Consider the following 19,113-nt stretch of genomic DNA (forward strand, 5'->3'; position numbering starts at 1 on the left):
GCTACGCATATCATTTCAACAGAGGTGCAGCTGGTTCAACCAGTGCCCTGTGCCGATCTCATAAAGTAGCACCCCACCCCCTTATCTCTTCAAGTGAACAGTGAAAAAATGTCCATCCCAGTGACCAGATACAACACATGCCTCCTCCTGCCCCAGCTCTTCAATGGAAAGCCAAAAAAGAAAAGAAGGAACGAAAAAGGTCTCAATCCGCTCCTATCTGCACCCTGCTCTGACCCTTTTTCCTTAATTAACAAAAAAAAGAGACAGATATCTTTTTCCTTTTAAACTGTAGCATACAGTTGCTGTAGTGTATATCCCACACAGAGTGCTACATTACTTAAGTTTTGCTGTTAGTATATCTGTGTGTGTGTGCGTGTGTGTGTGTGTGTGTGTGTGTGTGTGTGTGTGTGTGTGTGTGTGTGTGTGTGTGTGTGTGTGTGTGTGTGTGTGTGTGTGTGTGTGTGTAGGTATATATATATATATATATATATATATATATATATATATATATATATATATATATGGGATCCGGACACATGGTCGACCAGCATATGTCCGAATCACAAAACATCGAACACACATACACGAAAGTGCTTAACATCGACAAGCACTTCCGTGTATGTGTACCTGTTTCGTAGATCGGACTACAGTGCGGGTAAGGGAAAATTTCCTTTTCCCCACTGTAGTGCGATCTTGGAGTGAGAATATTAAAGTAGGGGGGGGTCTGGGGGTGCAGGGGGTGAAGCCCCACTGCAGAAACTTAGATTTTTTTTTTGAGCTACACATACACGGAAGCGCTTTTTGATGTTAAGCGCTTTCTTGTATGTGTGTTCGATGTTTTGTGATTCTGACATATGCTAGTTGAGCATGTGTCCTAGACCCATATATATATATATATATATATATATATATATATATATATATATATTTTTTTTCTTCTTCTTTTTTTTAAAGTTAAACAACTTTAATTGTATTTATCTTTGTTGTATTAACTGACATTGAGATGTAATTCCTTTTTTTATATGACTGAATTGTTTTTTATATTGACTGTATTATTTTGTATAGGACTGTAAAATGTAACTGGAGCTTTTCTCCTCGGGTCTCCACTGAAAATGGGCCTTTTGACTCAGTTGGACCAACCCGGTTAACAAATGACAAATAAAATAAAATAAATAAATAAAATATCTGTAGAGGGTCTGGACCTGTTGCTGAGCTGTAAATACTGTACATATTGCACTTCTTATTGTTCTGGTTATTGTTTGTGTTTCTACTATTTCGGTTTTTGTTTCTTTTCCTAATAAAACACTTGCTTAGATAAAACATTTCAGTAAAGGGACCTCAGGATCATAGGAGACTACTAGGCTATCAACCCAGAGGTCATTTTAAGCCTAGCCATTTCAACCCAATATAATGCCATTGAAGTTCTAGTCAATATATAAGATTGCATTTACAGATAACTGCCCATATCCAGAAGAGTTGTGGGCACTATCTCCGGTAAGAATTTATGGTGCCCCATCTACTCGTCCAAGTTCCTGTTGAACAGTGTCATAGAGGTGCTCTGTTTCACATGAATTGTTAGCATGTTGCAAAGACGTGGTAGTCACTGGGAAATAAAGGTGTGCCTCCAGCATGTCCTATTTAAGTCACATGCCATATTTAAGTCCCTGGAATGGGTAGCCCTAGACCCATTTGATTTATTGATATGCAGTAAGTTCATTAGATTTGGATCTTGGGTTGCTCTGTAGGCCAGGTATAAGTCTCCCCTAAGAAGTCTATACAATATGAAGTATTGTGACAGGGACTTTAGTCTGTCACTGTAAGGCACATGCTAGAGGCCCTTAATATTCTTTGTTAGAAATCTCTGAGTTCTCCCTAATTGCTGCAGATGCTTAGTATGGTACATACCAAATGGGGTGTTATACTCAATTAAGGGCCAGATAAGTGCTGAGTATGGGGGGGTTATAACTTCTTTTGCTCTTGAGGTGATGCCTTTACTAATCAAGTGAGCTACGTGAAAAGATTTCCTTAGAAAGATAGACACGTGATGGTTAAGGTAGTGCTTAACCTGTGATCCTAGGTCCCTTACCATTTCTTGGGTACTTAGGGTATTGTTGTTGATTTGATAATCTGAAGGGACATTGTGCTGAAAGGAATGATGATGCATTTCTTTGCATTCAGATTGAGGCTATGACTAATACATACGTCGTTGGTCTGTGTGAGACGCTCCTGGAGTATACTGACATCAATTGGGGATTCAGTGATTGCACCTAGTTTGCAGTCATCTGCAAACTTAGTCAACCGTGACCCTTTAGTTTTGACCTGAACTTCTGAGAAGTATATACCAAACAGTAGAGGGACCAGCACTGACCCCTGTGGCACCCTGCTGGTAACATGTCTGCTGGTTGATGTGGAATCACCCACTTTGATAGTGTGTGACCAGTTTGTGAGCCAGTTGGCAACCCATCTTATAATGAAGGGGTTTACATTCAGTTTGCTAAGTTTATTGGTAATGCCTGAATGTCAGACTGTGTCAAAAGCCTTTGCCAAGTCGAGGTATGATGTGTGCACAGATTTGCTCTCATCAATGGCCATGGTCACACTTTCAAAGAAATCCGCCGGATTTAACAGGCAGGATCTGCCCTTCATGAAGCCAAATTGGGTAGGATCCAGGGTTTGGAGGTCACCTGTGTCTCTATTTATGAAGTCCATAATAATACATTCCATGGCCTCACAGATTAGGCTGGTCACACTTACATGTCTGTAATTTACCAGGACTGTTGCTAGGCCACCTTTGTGGAGTGGAATAACTGTAGCTGTTCTCCATTCCACAGGAACAAAGCCTGTGGCTAGGTTATAATTGAAAAGAGTACTTAGTGGTGATACTAATTCATGTTTTAGCCTGTTTAGAAGACAGCCTGGGATGCCATCTGGTCCCACAGAGGCCATGTTCTTTACCTTGGACAGGGCTTTGAGGATTTGTTCTTCAGATATATAAGGCTGGTGGGGAGCATGGGGGATTTTTTTTTGTAAGTTAGGAGGAGATAAGGGAGTAAAATTTTCACCACATCTATCCACTAGCAGGTTCATTATCTCTGTGGGGTCAGTGTGTGTGTGATACCGCTGACCACCAGTTCTGCACATGCTTGGGTTCTACCCTTTAGGTTATGTATGTAGCTGTAAAAAGCCTTTTGGTTATCCTTGGCAGTACTTGCTAGGTTTCTGTCAAAGGAGCTCTTGGAGAACTTGACAAGTTGTCTTATTTGCCTGTTAAGGCTGAGTAGGGTGCTTTTCCATTGTTGGGGCCTTGTCATTGTTTTCTTGGACAGCAACATTTTGCATTTATTGTAGAGTTTGTTGATTTTGGAAGTCCACCATGGCAGCTTGATTTTACCTCGGGCTCTGACTTTGGTTCTGTCTGGTACAGCCAAGTTTATACACTTATGCAAGTGATTGTACAGGGCATTAGTATAAGCTTTGGTGTACTTACCACTTTCAGCTTGCACTGGGGCTTGGAATGTATTTATACCTTCACCTACGAGGGTATACTTTGCCGTGGTGAAGTTTTTTCATCCAATTTCATGTTTTGTGAGTTCTAGTGTTAGTGTCAGTAAGAAGGTGACTGATTTGTGGTCAGTTTTAACTAATGAAGTTCCAACAGTTGCAGCAGTGCACCTGTTTGACATGTTGGTGAGGACCATATCTAGAATGTTTGTTCCTCTTATCGGGGTATGGCAAATTTGAGCTAGAATAGGTTTCCTAGTTGATGGTGGGATAATTGAAATCCCCCATAACCAGTGAGTTCAGTAACATTTGGATTGTCTTCAGTTTGGTTAAGTAGGCTCTGCAGTTGCCATGGCCCATGGATGGGGATCTATAACTGGCTAGGACTTGAATGGGGGTCTTACCCACTGTAACCTGGACCTGGAGTAACTCCATGGAGTTGTCCAGTCTAACTAGACAGGAGGTGAATTTATCTTTTATATAGGTTGAAACACCACCTCCTTTGGTTTTCACACATTTCATTTTGTGGTCTAAAGGTGTGGAAGGCACTGTAACCTTGCAGGGCCTGGGTACTCTATGAGACCTTAAACCACATTTCTGTGACTGTACAGACATCTACATCTTCTTGTGATAGAAGTGTTCCCTGGGAGTGCAGTTTTTGGTTTAAGCTTCTAACATTTAGCAGCATGACCCTTATTTTGTTCTGATTGGTTAATTTCATGTCAGTAATGTTGTTTTTGAGCCCTTGCCTAAAAAAGGCACTATGGGGGAGGCAAAAGTCTCTGCCAGCAGTTGAAAGCCTAGGGGTGCCAGGTGCAAACCATCTTTAGAAAAGCAACAAGGTTTGATGACCATGGCTTTCAAGGCAGACAGGAACTGGATCCCCTTAGAATGACTTGAAAAACACAAACTGCTCTCTGGACCAAAAAACACACTGAAGTGCAGAAAAGTAAGAATAATTCTTTACTGGTGCATCCAGTACCTCTGCGTATGCCTTCAAGGAATAATTAATACACAATCTGGGCTGGCACATATTTTTATACCATACTTAATTACATAATTAATCAATTAATAATTTCCCAAAGCATCCATTTAAATATTTAAAGTGACAATACAAGTGTTTAAAGTGACAATATGTTCCACAATACATATAAAAATGCTGAATTTGAAATATTATAATAATCTAAAAATGAAATGCATCTTATCCCACATTCAAGTTGATATCCAGATTTAACCCACCAGGATATAAAGTACCAACATTTATAATACATTTTGTTTCTAACAACAGTAAACTACTCAAAAATTTCTCACTGTGACTAGCTAAGGGCTTAGCCAACACACTGAAAAAGAGAGTAGCATCCGAATTCCCATGAAATTTTCTAAAATGTTCACAGTGCTTTCCAATCTGCCCCTCCTGATGTCCCCCAAATGTTCCATAATTCATTTTTTCACTGCCCTCTTGGTTTGTCCTATATACCACTTGACAGGGGAACAACCACAACCAATATCCAAGGCCTTATATAACCTACCACTTATGTTGACCCCATTTAGATTTCTATTTTTTTCTATATTTTTCTGCTTAATATGGGTAAAGTGGGAGTGGGAAATGTAAGAAAAGGTAGTTTTCCTTATGGTAGGTGTAAAATGTGTGACAAGATTAGAAATCTAAATGCGGTCAACATAAATGGTAGGTTATATAAGACCTTGGATCAATACAACTGTGAATCTTGGGGGGTGGTCTACATCATTGCCGGGATTCAGAAAACATGAAAATGAAACACCAACAACTTTGATGCAGTAACCTTTATCATGATCTCTGACACGTCACACAGGTGGCTTCTAGTAAAATTGCATGAGTTAGGAGAAGGACTAGGACTGAGGACGTGGATTGCAGCAATGTGGAGGATAGGATTAAAGGGATTGTAGTGAGATGTCCATGGTAGGGAGGCAGATGAAGACTAGTGGATTACCAAAAAAGCTGGTCCTATGTCCAGTGCTCTTCAGGGTGTTCATTTCAGAGATTAATGGGGATTATAGAACAGGCCCAGGCTCTTTGAACATGACAAAAAAAAATGTAGCAGTGGACAGAGGGAAGAGTCTTTATACAACAATAAACTAGCTATTTAGTATGGATTGGGTGTATTTGGAATTGATAATATAAGAGTAATAAAAGGATATGTACAATATATATCCAGCCTGAACCACAGACAGCAAACTGAGAGAACTATGACAGAAGAGCAATGGGAACATTAGTGGTATGAACACCAGGAGCAAAGAAGGAATGTGCACACTCCATTAGGTCCTGGCCTTGCCATATCTTGACTACTGCATGTAATTCAGGGGCCATACAAGGTGTATATCAGACTCTTGGATAGAGCTTATAGGAGGGCTTAATATGCACAATATCATGACTGGGAGATGTGAAGTGGTAACCGTGAAAAGAAAAGACTTAAATGAGGATGAGACACAGGCTGCAGACTGTGCAAACCAAAATTTCACTGGATCTGTTACAGCACCACTCCATGCAGAGAATAAAGAACTTGTGGATTAGGTTGCTAGAGTGGATGAGAGACAGAAACCACAGACGTATCCAGAAAGGTGTGAAACAGATGGAGAGGGGAAGATAGTAACGGGATGGATGAAAGTGAGATAGATGTTAGTAAAAGGCATAATAGATGAGCTAATTTTCTTCTTCCATTCACACTAATATGATTATATTCATATATTAACTACCCAACAGAAGCAGGGTGACAGGGCACTGCATCAATGAGAGAAATGTTAGGGATGTATGTTCTTGTGAGCTGTCTCTTGAAACTGAGTAATCTTGCTCTCTTTGCCAAACTACAGTTTAACTGCAGTTCTGGAGACTATATATGAAGTTAGACATAAGCCCTTTAGAAGTAGTCAGAGTAAACCAAGAGAAAATTACATGAGTTGGAAGGAAATAGTAATCAGAGACCAGATGAGAGGTGCTACTTTTCTCCCGAGACCCGAAGAGAAGGTGGTTTTGCTATGGATTCACAAGATCATTTGGGGGATATGTGAGGGGCTCACATTGAACTTAAAGGACAGAAAAAGATAAGGGCATAGGTAACAGGTTAAGAACCTTAAGAAAGCATCCTTTGTTGAGGCACCAGTTCTTGTTGATTTATTTTTTATATATAATAAAAATTATATTTTAAGATATCTCAAAGTGGCTGTAGTGTTTTAAATTTAGTTGTACTTACTAAATGGTCGCTGAAGTGGACGCGTGTTTATCTGCAAAAATAATCATTTACAGAAGGATTGTATCTTTTTGAAATAGACCGCTGAAGTAAATAGTGAGAACGAAACTTGGAGGTACTCTGAAGGGCATAAAATAAAATAAATAAATGGTGAGGATTAACCCAGAAATGGCATATATGAAGTATATTAATTATGTAAAGGAGCTATTACAAATCCATAAATCCTGCAGCCTGATTAATTACAATGGTTTCCTAACAGGTATAAAATTTAGCATAACCAATGTAAAAACAATGCTATGCAGCTGACTACATTCACGAATACAAAGATCTCATCAGCTTTCAGAGAATCAAATTTGCTGTCATTAGACTAACTTTAGTAAGTTTGTAAACAATCTCAGAAAAACAATATATATTTTCTGAAACTGTAAAATATGCAGTATGTTTCTGTGGCATAACACTGTGTCAGGAATAATTGCTAAGATAAACAAACTAATTAGTTAAGATAGTAACTATACTCTTCACCACATCTACAACCTCTCTTACATCTGTATGTCCGGTACACAATTTTGATATCTTACATTAACAAAGACAAGTAATAGGACAAAGTGTGACCATACAATGCAGTTTATTTATTAAAAAAATATTAAAATATATTTTTATAAATACATTTTACAATACCAACAAAACTTGTGGGATCATTTGACATGCTTTATTTTACTTAGGCAAACACTCCAGTGAAACAGGCTAATTGTTTCCCACTGTCATCAGATAAATGTAATGTAATAAGAATCTGGGCGACTGCTATCTGTGAGGTATGTCTAGCCTTACTGCCAAGGCAGCCTGAATACCATTCCTGTTAATATCACCAGTGATGTATTCAGCCATGATGCACAGGTAAGGAAGTAGGAACAGCCAATGTAAACTCCAGCAGAAAAACAGCACTGCGGTGAGCATAAATGTTTCATTATAATATCTTATTGTAATATGTATTCTATTTATTTAAGAAGAAATTGATTACACACTGATGGTTTTATGCTAATTCAGTAGTTACTGTGTCAGACAATTCCTTGCAGTGTAGTTTATTCATCTCATTATGAATGTATCAGCTGATGGAGTGCATTCATCATTAGGAACATCCATAAATAGAGGACTGAGACTCCTGATATTTGCAGTACTTAGTAACTGCCGGCATGGCACTACAAGACTGCAGATATAAAATAGTATTGTAATGTAAACTGGTACATTAGGCACTGGCTTGTTTTTAATGTTTCTAATTAGACTGATGGCAGACATTTAATTAGTAGCCCATCAAGTGGGGTCACAGGAACTTTGCCTGAGTTAGGACAGGACATAAACATTACGCTGCAAGTTATCTGTTTGATATTACAAAATCATGTTTCGTTTAAAGCATGAATGTTTGGTGAAAGATAGAGATGCAGTTTATTTTCACACCATAAGTGAAAAAATGTCTCCCTCATGGCTCCCTTTAGAAAGCAAATGAGAGAGCCAAAATAACTTTACACTTTAAGAAGCTTATGACAGTTCAACAAGAATTGAACTAAGTGAAGGAGAAGGTAAATGAATTCTTTTGTAGCCTTTATACTCGAGGCAAAAATCTTCCGTGCCTAATTTCACACTTGTTTAAAGAGTGACAGCTGATGTCTGGAATAGCATGTCTTATGGTTTGCCAAGGGAATGTGCTTTGTCTGTGTTATTTTTGCCTCTGTGCCTGCCTGTCATGAAGCCTTCTGCTATTGATTTTGAGACAATTTTCTCCATTAGCAATCGGGAGTCTTCAATGTGAAGGTGAGAGCAAACTAGAGGGGCCTTCATTCAGACAGCCATGGCAGTGGTTTCTAATGAGGTTCCTTCCTTCCATTAGTGTTGATGTAAGCACCTGAATCACCGTGGGGTGTCCTACACTCCTCTCTCCTCCTGTGCATATGCATTATTTCACTCAACCCACAAGTTAAGTAGCATTACCATCAATGGTAGGTTATCAGCAGTCCTACATCCCCAGTCCTGACAGTTGTTGGTGTCATACAACTCTCCACTTGCATGGTGCTAATCCATCCCATGCCCCTGGATGGATATGCCATTGTCAATTATTCACTCCTGTCCTCCTTCATCCAGCTCTTCCAGCGGTCAATCTGTGTCTTACCCCAAACTTAATTTCTTTGTGCTACACAGCTAGGCCTATGAGTACGGTATGTGATCTGGATTGCATCATCGTCTGTAAGGGAGAAATAGTCATAAACATTGGAGATGTGCTTTGTAATCTGTGGTATGAAAAGTAACAACTTTAAAACATTTTATTGAATCAAGATAAAGAATGAAAGACAAGAACAAAGACAAAGAAATAAAACAATTCCATTAAATGCCGCAGGAAAAAAAAACTGCCCTAGTATTCGGTATAGAAAAAGTACATCCTCAGTCTACGTTATCCTGTGAGGTCAGCAGCAGTTCAATTCCATGAAATGACATCATTTTGCAACACAACCATGTGACTGTCTTTATTGATACAAAACATGTCAATACAATACATGCCCTAAGTGAACTACACATTTTTTTTTTTTACCTTTTGTCTGAACCTTTGCGAAATCCTAAAGAAAAATGATATCTGCAAGTCAGTGTAATAGTACATTAAAGTGTTACAGAGCTTTCTGTCCCTTACTGCAGAATTACACCACACTTTTCATACAAGCATAGGATCGGTGCTTATCACAGTCACAGTATACCATGCAAATGTCAGGTATCATGCAGAGCTTTATTACAGTGGGGTATTCTTTACAAGGAAGCATCATTTAAACACACATTCATCTGAAATGTTAAAAGTGATGAAGGTTGTGATGTGCGTATTTGATATTTCTCTTTCTTTTTTTTCCAAAAACATTTTTATTAAATTTTGTTAATAAACATGGACATAAAGTATTAAAAGTAAACAATATAAAACATAATAACTATTTACACTATATACAAACATCCATGATAAACATTCTCTTTCTTAATTGACAGAAGTTTGAGAAAACATTTTTATGTATGATACTGAATCAACCATTTTTTTCTAAATATCACGTTTCATTTTTTTCCAGGCTATTGTTTGAAACTCTGACCATGTTGCAAGTATGCATTTAGACTCCATTATATTTTTCTTTTATTATAAATACAGCTTTGGTCTTTTCTTGAAAGACTTCAAAGTAACACATTGCATTTGTTTATCTAAATTTTGCTTTTTTTTGGTAACTTCTCTAGCTTTCTTTTTTCAGTTTTTTTCCTAAGTATTTATGAAGAGTCCTTTAAAATGAAAGCCCATTGTGTTTTCATAACTACATAAACTATTTTGTTCATAGATAATAAACAAATACAATATACCCAAGATCCTTACCTCCCAACCTTTTAAAGCAAGAAATCTGGACAAAGCCTAAAATAATGGGGGGAACAAAAGCTCAAAAATAAGGACGTATTTTAAGTATTGCTCTTATAAACTTAAAAAGATATTAGAATAACAAGATTTGCGTTAGCATGCATTTCTGATGGATACAAAGTCTGAAACTCAAATGTACAGTATGTCAATATTTAGTGGCTTTAATCCTGAGTGATATGCCAGAAAAGCACAAGTGTTATAAAAACAGACCAAAAATATGAAGTGAAAATCTGTACAGTTGAGAGGTATGCCAAAAACATATATGAAAGGGTTGCATTGCCATTTCAAGGCTCTATTGGCCTTTATAATTCCTCACTACAGTAGAAAAAATACTTTTATTATTTCCTAGGAAAGCATATGATGTCTCAGAGCTCGCAATATTAATAGCGTTGCTACTTTTACACTTTTAAGTCTACAAGGTCCACCAGACATAATCGCATGTTTCCCATGATGGTTTAGGATCACTGGAAAGGCTAAGTGATTTGTTCTGTTGAAAGTAATATAGTCTGGTACTATTTATGTTCTAAACACAGTATTGTTTTCTTGGTTTGCTGATTGACTGTTGATTTATCTTTCTGTGCACCACTCCTGATATTGTTTTAACAAAAATAACATTGTGCATTAATGTTATCTGTTTTAATAGTTGATATTCTGAAATAATTAGAGAATGTGCAGGATTTGTATATAAATAGAACATTACAGTCCTGCTCAAAGTGCCATCTGTTAATTTTCAACTTGATTTTCTAAATTTTAATAAGTTTTTAATCCTAATTTTCAAAGTTCTGAAATGCTGAAGTGCACCAGTTTTATGAGTATGTTAAAGTTTTAGAGCACAAACTGGTTTATTTATTAAATAAATTTGGCTTTAATGAAATATACATGCATAATAAAATACAAGATATTAGTTACTTAATCAGACAAGAAGGCTGTCTATGAAAAGAATGTTAAAAATAGCAATGACAAAAACAGACACTTTCCTAGATGTTCAAATAACATTTTTAATAGAATGGCCAAAAGGATGATGACAACTGTAGTAAAACTAATCATAATTCAAGACCAACAAGCTAACGGGCGGTTGCAGCAAATCATTGTAAGAAAGATAGGATTAGAAGTCGTTATTACCAAAAAAGCACTGTAGTCATCTTGGATACATAGGGCCGGATTCACGAAGGCTTGCACGGAGTCTAAGAGTAGTGTAAGACTCCATGCAGCCTTCGCGATCCAGGAACAGCCCAAAGTCCGTGTAAGAGACAAGCTAAAATGTCTCTTACACGGAGTGGGCGTGGATAAGCTAATCACCTCACTTGCAGCCAAATAGCATGCAAATGAGGATGATTAGCAATCCAGGAAGGCCAGAACAGCCCGTGTAAGATCCGTTTTAGCTGCAGAAATGTACTCAGTTGACAACTGAGTACGTTTCTGCAAAAACTGCAATGGAGCCATGTCAGCTCCAAATAAAGGGTGCATATGTGTCAGGCAGCATGCCAATGGCCAAATATGTGGCCATTGGCAAAGTAACCTGATGCAAATATATTAAAAATATATAATAATATAAATATATATAAAAATATGCACTGTATAAGACATAAAACATAAAAACGAAGGTTATAAACCCACAGATGTGGGTTTTATGCAATACATGGAATGTCAATGCAGGGACCAGCAGACCAAAACCAACATGGCCACCGTGTAGTGGTTGCTAAGGGGGGAAGCTGAGTCTAAGACATGTAACTAAGCATTAGTAGGCAATCTGATGCAAATTAGTGTTAGGATACTGAATTCCACTGTCACATAGCAAATGAGCACAGTCTGAGTAGTGTAACAGTTACAGAAGGTGGAGGAACAGAGTAGGAGATAGTTGACATCACAGGGGGGAATGGTAGAAAGAAATGCAGTTCATTAGAGGTCAGAGTTACATGACAGATGTCAGACAGATATCATGGAAAGAGGTGTGCCACTAGATAAGCATGAGAAAGTCAAGAAATGGAAGGTGTACACTGTTGCCTACACCGAAGTTTCTTGCTGGGCGTGCATGCGCACATGTGCGCGCCATGAAGCGCAAGTAAGGCAGTGTGCGCGCATGTAAGGCAGACTGAGCATGTGGGAGCGTGTTGGGAGATGTTTAACACTGTTTGCGCGGGTGTGCACGCGTTTTAATCCGAATAAGCAGATTCTGAACCGTGTAAGCATGTGTGCGCGCGTGTAAGCCACTGTGAGCATGTTTCTGCTGGTTTGCACACAGCTCCTCCCTGAGGAAACAGAGAGGAAAAAGGAAGCAACAGATTTAGTAGGAAGCTAGCAGGGAATACTGCTGGAGCTAGCAGGTGAAGACAATTAGAAGCAGGCAATTACACAGGCAGAATAGTAGCCCAGCACTTAAAACTCTGCAAACAGCAGTGCAGGATGTTTCTCTCAAGAGGCACTGCAAGACAGGAGTAAGCTATTAGAAGTGAAAACTGAAAAAGCTGAACTCAGAGCAGAAATGTTAGGGGCTGCCATAGCTGTCATAATGAGACATAGGCGACTTGCTGAGGGTGGTGACAATGCTGATGGTGCCAGACAACCCACAGTGAGGAGAAGGAGAAGAGTGTACAGGCCCAGGGTCACCTACCACGGGTTACATGAGCTGGAGATAGTAGAGCGCTATAGAGTGGACAGAGACCTCCTGCAGCAAATAGTGGAGCTGTGCAGGCCACGCCTCACACACAGAACCAACAGAGGGGAACCCATCCCAGTGGAAACCAAGGTATGTGCTGGCCTAAGAATACTAGCAACAGGTACATTCCAGAGACCAACTGGTGATATGATGGGGATATCACAGGCATCAGCCTCCAGGGTACTGCATCAGTTCCTGGATGCCATGTCAGCACATGTCAGTGATCATGTATATTCCCCCAATGCCCGTGAGGTATTGGCCAGCAATATGCGTCTCTTCCAGCAAATAGCGGAATACCCTGAGGTAGTGGGTGCAATAGACTGCACGCACATACGCATCAAAGCACCAGCCAGTGAGCGGGGTAGGGTCTACTTCAAATGCAAGGGCTTCCCCTCCATCAACTTCCAGGTCGTGTGTGATGCCCAGGGCATAATACTGAATGTGTGTGCAGGCTGCCCTGGAAGCTACCATGATTCCCATATCTGGCATCTGATGCAGCTGTACCAGACATTTGCCAGTGGGGACATCCCGCACGGACACCTAGTGGGGGATGCAGGTTATGCACTGGAGCCGTGGCTGATGACACCCATCAGAAACGCACACACACCTGAACAGGAACGCCTTAATGAGGCACACGCACAAACACGTAATGTAATAGAGCATGTGTTTGGGCTGCTCAAGTCATGGCTCCGGTGTCTGGACACATCTGGTGGAGCCTTGCAGTACACACCAACTACATGTACCCAAACTGTCATGGTATGTGCTATGCTACATAATATGATCTTGTGAAAACAACTGCAGCAGAACCAGCATAGGGCCGGGCCAAACAGCCCCCCACCATTGCCAAGGCCATCACAGGCAGAGCATGACTCAGAGGAGGAACAACCTGAGCCTGCACCAGTAGGCAGAAGGAGGCGTGCCCAGTATGCCCTGGCCTTGGCAAAGAGGCAACGCATAGCACATACACTGGCTCAGTAGGAACCCTGGGAATGATACCCCCTCTGACTCACTCAAATAATAACATGGATGCCTACAATGACATGACCTGCTCACAAACATGTACAGGGAAGTGTAATATGCGCATCCGACAGAGGCAGCCCTGCAGCACCACCTGAGGCATGAATGCCATGTGTTAAGTAATGTAACACCATGTACTATATGCACACCTGAGGACCCTGACTAACATCCTACCCTCACCAAGCATCATGCCACAATATGACAATGAGATGATCAAGTGCAATAATTGACTGAAGTATCGCAGTTAGTCAAGGGGGATCCAATGTGTGCCAGTCTGGGATGACATGCTGAGCAAGACATAATGCTCCACCTGCTAGGACTGGCATGCACCTATCAGTGCAGGCCATATGGATACTGGCAAAGGCTGTTGTTACCCACAGTGTGCCCTGAATAGGTAAGGCTCAAAACACAAACCTATCTCCATAGGTATCAGAAGGGATAAGAATAAGATAAGGGATAAGTCGAAACAGCAAGATGCATGCAGTCTAAACTCACCCAGTATGGAGAATGTTGATGTCTGTGCTGTAACAGAAAACTGAGTCAAGGCTCACAACAGCACCCTAATACTACCAGGTTACACCTGATACTGTGCTGTACAGACTCAAAACATGTAACAAGCTACAAAAGGAGGGTGACTAGCAAGAATTGTCAAGGATAACCACACCCCCATGTTGGTACCACAACAAGAAGCAGCATGGACTAGCCATGGTCAAGTAACAGTGGCTAAAACTGCCCCCCAGTTTATAGCCTGCTACAGACTACTGTCCCAACACCAGGAACTGCACCTGGCCTATGCTGGAATACATGAATATATCAAGTCCTCCAAACCACATTATATTGGGTGACTGAAAATACCCAGACATAGACTGGGAGCATTATACTAGCTCCAACAGTGTAGGACAAAAGTTCATAGAATCCATAAACCAAAAGGCCCAGGAACAACGTACCACTCCCACAAGAGGGGTAAGCATACTGGATGTGATAATCAGCAACATGGGTACTGGATGGCAAGACGAGAAGTGTATTACTCACTGGTAAAACCAGACCATAGAGTAATCACACTGGATATACAAATCCTGACCACAGTCCCTGGCCAGAAAACCACAGTGGAAAACATGTGTAAAGCAATGTTTGCACTCCTCCAAACTGATGTGGAATCCATTAAAGGTCCTGTGCGGGTGCAAAATATGGGCCACACCTCAGAACCTGTAATACAGCCATTCCATGAACACTGCCAGGAATGCTTGGATTATGCAATCCTAAATTAAAACAAGACACAATGCCATACGTGCAGGCATCTGGCATGGTGGACACCAGCCATAACCAAACCATGCAAGAGAATGAGGAAGCTACTACATGACAGAGCAAACATAAACAATGAAGTAATCACTGATCAGTAGTATGGCAATAAAATATGTCCACACATACAATCCACTAAGGCCAGCCACAAAAAGTTGAATCTGTGAATCCTGAGGCAATGTTACACCTGCCCCAAGTACACAGACAACCCCCAACTCCACCCAAGAAATACAAATATATGTGAGAGATGCAACCATCTATCCAAACTGGAGGCTCAGCTCCCTCAACTCAGTACTCCCAAAACTAGTCAGGAGGAGAAGGTAACCACACACACCACAAACACAGTCCCACATAGACCTATCACAACTGCAAACCAAAGACATAAACACAGAAAACCATTCCCGGAGGCACAAATTACAAACACAGCACACCAACAGAGGCCTCTAAAGCAGACACCCAATCAAACAACCTCCAAACATAGCACATGCAACACAGTACACAAAGCTGGTGTGCCAAACAGTCACAGGCCAGAAGGAGAAACAACATGCCTGATACAGTTGTAATAGGTGACTCCATAGTCAGACACACTGCTGTCCCGCACACCAGACTGAACAAGGGAAAGGGTACAGTAAGCTGCCTGTAGGCTGCCACAATACGCCACATAACAGAAGTATGCAGGTCACTCCAAAGCAAGTAGAAATATGATGCAGTCATAGTCCATGCTGTTGTGAATGACCTGAGATGTACCTCCCTAGACTACATGAAAAGAGACATAGATGAGCTCTCTGATTATGTAGTCCAGGCCAGTATGACACTCACCGTTTGCAGCATCCTACCCTTACCAAGAATAATGCCACAGTACAAACATGGAATGATCAGTCATAGCAAGTGGCACACTTACTGGTGTCATTCCAAGGGGATCCAATGTCTGTCTGCTTGGGATGTCATGCTTGACAAGCCACGCAGCTGTTCTCGGGATGGCTTGCACCTGTTACCCCTGGGCGTCTGGATATTGGATAAGGCCTTTGCCACCTCCATAGAGCCTTTTGTAGGCAAGGCTGAAAAGACTAACCCACCACCCTAGAAAACATAAGTGGAAAGAAACATAAGGGTAATGCTGACCAATGCCAGATGTGTAAACCCCAATATGCATGCTCCCAAGGCCATCCCCAGTATGGAGAACATCGATGTCTGTGCAGTGACAGAAACCTGCTGCAAGCCTCCTGACAGCACACCAGCACTACCAGGTTATACCACATATCATGCGTCATGGCCCCAAAACCTGGAACAAAACATAAAAGGAGGGTGAGTATCCATATTCAGCACAGACACCCATATGTCCAGGTAACTGACAATGCACAAGGCATTGGAGTCCACCCATGTGCAACTAACTGTAGGCAAGACTGCTGTACAGTCTGTAGCATGCTACAGACCACACTCTCACACACAGGAACCCCACCCAGCTGTCCTGAAGACACTGGACAGTATGAATGTCCCACCAAATACCAAACAAGATACCACAAATTACCACATAGGTGGTAAACCATTATGTATGGAAGGAGTAATCAGGGACCTAGGGACACAAGTGGACAGTAACCTGTTATGTGACACTCACATTGCCAATGTGGCTAGGAAGACTGTTTACATTTGACACCGTATCAGGAAAGGATTCACATCTACATCAACAGAGGTCATTGGGCCCCTATACTGTTCTCTTATCACACCCATAATCTAGTACAATGCCTCATATGGGATGTACCTTACCTGACACCTGCAGCAGTTAGAAAGACCTCAAAGGTACCTCACCAAGAGGATAAAGGGTCTCAAATACATGTCATATGCTGCCTGGCTGTAGACACCCCAGCTGAATGCAGTCACATACTGCCTACACAGAGGCATTGCATGCCTGTTGTAGAAGGCCATGCCCAACACAGGAGTAATGGACATGCTCCACCCCAGAAAACTCAAAGCCATCGGAGCTGTGAGAGTGAGAGATGTCAACCTCAACAAATAATGAAATAGGATGTGCTGAGGGGACAGATACATAATCCAGAGGCTCCCCACACCCTGGACCAGAATCCCACTCCATGTTAGGCAGAGCCCCTCACTGACACTCTTCAACAGGAATCTTGCCAAGTGGATGGATGATTGTAGAGTTATACTGGGGTCTTCACTGTGTCATGTCCAGACAGAGGCACAGCAAAGCAAATCATAAATGGCCATAATATTCACATAGCAAGGGTGGCAAAAGCCACACACACGCTGGCTAGGCTAACAAATGCACTAGGGTGGATAGCCTAGTATGAACCTATGAACCTATGAAGATACAAATTGTACAGGACACTAAGGATAATCCCAAGGCTTTCACAACTGATGGTAAGAACCGTGTTGGGAATTCACAGATATGCTCTGAATCACACAAATATCACAAACACACACACATATTGCCAACATACATCCTGACAGGTGCAGTGCAACCCCCCCCCAGAATGCAGAATATCTATCCCAGCAGACTGCTGGCTCCCTGACATTGCAGATGCTGAGGTAACAGCCAGCATCTACAAAGCAAAACACACAGCAGCAATGGTATGAGATGGTGTCCTGGGCTGAGTGCAACATGGACTCCAAGATGAATGGAATGCCAAATCACACTACTGCTCAGTGTCAGCCTTACCACAGAATATGTATCCAAAGAGCAGTGTACAACAACAGTGGTCCTTCTCAACAAAGGTGTTACCTGAATGGATATTGAAAACTACTACCCCAGAATCCTGAGAAGCTCGGTCTGCACAGCTATGGAAAGGATCAGCATGTACCACAGACATAAAGATATTGGGGACCTACTGACACCGGACCCTACCCAGTGTGGCTTTCTTAAGTGCAGATCCTGCCCCTAAACATGTTTGACTCAATTGAAACAGTCATTAAGGTCATTGATGAGGGCAATGTGGACCACGCAGCGTAGCTGGACCTTGCAAAGGCTTCTATACAATACCCTACGTGTTCATTATAGATAAGCTCACCAGCTTAAATATAAACCCCTATGTCAGTAGAGGGGTTGCAAACCAGACCAAGGACAGAACAGACATGGTCAGACATGCTGCAGCCATGTCAGACTACAAACCAGATATAACTGGCATCCCACAAGGCTTGGTCCTGGGATCTCCCACGTCTGGATTATATGTCCCATAGGTACAGGCAAACATGGAAGGACTGTGTCTGAACATGTTTGCAGAGGACTACAAACTGCTCACCATATATGATTCACCAGCTGACACAAGCATCCCACAAAAGGGCCACATAGAAACAAACAACTGGTGCCATAGCCATGTCAGCAAGCTAATTGCAGAAAAGTGTATAGTCAACCCCCGTAGATATACAGTAAGTGCCCACCAATTACCACATAAGTGTTAACCCATTATGTAGTTAACATGTAATGAGAGACCTGGGGACACAAGGTGATAGATATCCTGCATTGGACAAACATGTGCTGTAGTGTCTACAGAAACATACCATATACCCACCTAATCATGAAGGTTGTCAGATCTAGATAAGGGGAGGTCATTATGGCTCTGCAGTCATCCTCCATCAGCGGTACAATTGACTACAATAGCCCCTGTGGGATGTACCTCAGCAGACACCTCCATCAACCGTAAAGTCCCCAACAGTACCTCACCAGGAGTATCAAAGAGCTTGCACAGATGCCATGTGTTGCCTGTGTTGCTGGTATCAATAAACATGCTGCACCTTGTACAATCTGAATGGCAGTGAGCTATGCACATGAGAGACCTGAACCCCAGCACTGACTTACATAGGACAAGCTGTACTGCATGATCCATAACACAGAAGCCACCCCACCCATGAGTGAACTCCCAGTACAGGCTACCCATAGAGTCACTTATCAATTTTCCTCAATAGGAATCTTGATGAGTGGATGGGAGATGGTAGCTTTATCCTGGGTATCACTGTCATGTCACAGGTAGACAGAGGCA

The sequence above is a fragment of the Protopterus annectens genome, chromosome 8.part0 (assembly GCF_019279795.1).
Source record: "Protopterus annectens isolate FY-2018-M chromosome 8.part0, PAN1.0, whole genome shotgun sequence".
Taxonomy (NCBI): domain Eukaryota; kingdom Metazoa; phylum Chordata; order Ceratodontiformes; family Protopteridae; genus Protopterus; species Protopterus annectens.